Source organism: Carica papaya, chromosome 8, assembly GCF_054855325.1.
Source record: "Carica papaya isolate Zhongbai chromosome 8, ASM5485532v1, whole genome shotgun sequence".
Lineage (NCBI taxonomy): Eukaryota > Viridiplantae > Streptophyta > Magnoliopsida > Brassicales > Caricaceae > Carica > Carica papaya.
Window position 1 is genome coordinate 1807890 of NC_142316.1, and position 1800 is coordinate 1809689.

The following is a 1800-nucleotide window of genomic DNA, read 5'->3' on the forward strand; positions in this document are numbered from 1 at the left end:
TTTACCATTTACTTACCTCGGTGAAATTCATAAAACAATATACGAAAGCAATAACATCATCATCATCATGGAAACATATATATGAACTGTATAACATAATACCTATCACACTTTTCGTAATTCAATCGTTACACAACATATTTTCCTAATTCACCAGTCCACTAGTATCCATGGGGATCCATAGGGGTCCCGCTACCCGTTAATCCTTAACACTTGAAATCAGATTCCAGAGCCGTCCCCATACCCCGTCCGGTATGGGCGCCAAACCATAGATCTCATTACCCCGTCCGGTATGAGGGTGAAACGGGCCATCCTCATACCTCGTCCGGTATGGGCGCCAAAACACATAAGATCTCCATACCCCGTCCGGTATGGGAGACCACAATCCCGGTAGGGTTCCCTACGGACCCGGTCCGTCCACCATCTCCCAGGATATCTAGTCAGGCTGAACACATTATACAAATTCCATTCACATAATCTTTCATTCTCCTTTTCCCTCAGTCAGCATTATCAATCACATACAAACAAGCAAAACGATAATTTATGCCAAACAGACAACATATAGCATCAATATCCCGGTCATTCAATCCATAATCAATAAAACAGTAAAATATGCACACGAAACTATAAAATGAAAACATCAAACCTCATACTGCATTTAAAACTGTAAAACAGGCCAAATAACAGTTAACCGACAAACACACTAGACTCGGGCTCCATTAGCGACCTTAAGCAATTTCACACATTCGTTAATTCATGAAATACCGTTTTATCATTTATTGAACTTTAATACCGTGATAGGAAATAGGGTGAGGGGTCCTTACTCGTTTCGGGGTCCGAACACGGCTTCACAGTGCGCTTGTAGGCTGTCCCTAATTTTCCCTGAATTTTTCTCGGGGAACTGAAACGCACTACTGGTACCTGCACGTGTTCCAAAAAATCCCAAATTAGGCCCAGGGCCCCTTTCGGCCCAAATCGCAACTCCGGCACGGCGGCTCCGCCGTGCTCCGGCGACGGCACCGCCGTTGGCGGCGGCGATTCGCCTCGGGTTGGCTGTTTTCGGCCGTTTCCGGCCGAATTCGGCCACACTCGCATCGGTCCCTTCAAGAAAACAACCCTAGGGCCCTCGGGGGGCCAAAAAATCACGGAAAAATGGAGCTTATCGGTGGCGGCGCTCTCGGGTGCGGCGGCGCTCTCGGGTGCGGCGGCTCTCCGACGAGGTTCGTGTTTTGGTGATTCGGCTCCGGTCAACCTGTAGAGAAAAGAATGGTGATCACGGTGATATAAAAATTGCATCAAACGGAGGCCGGGAAGGGCCTCATCGGAGGCAAAAACCGAGAAGGGGCGCGGCGGCGCCGCTGGGCTTCGACCGTGTATTTCGTCCGTTTGGCCTGGATTTTGGCTCCGATTTGGCCACAGGAGGAATCAGCGTGGAAAAACGAGTCCGGGGTACGAAATTTACCTCGATCGGCGGTCGAAAATTCCTCTGGTGCGGCGGCGGGTGGCGGCGGCCGGCTTCTGGTTCGTCTTCTCCTGCGAGCGGCAGGCGGCTAGGGTTTGTGGTCTGGTGTGGGGGTTCTATTTATAACCCTTTGCCTTTTGATCTCAGCCGTCCATTTTGTTTTAATCTGGGCCGTCCGTGCGTTTAAATCTGGGCCGTCCGATCGCGCCTACGCGGATCGCCAACGTGGCCCTTTTGGAACGACGTGGTCTTGCCACGTGGCAGGTCCCGGTTGGCCAGGACTGCTGACCGGGCCTGCTGACGTGGCTGCCGACGTGGCCTTTTTTTTTTTTTTTTTT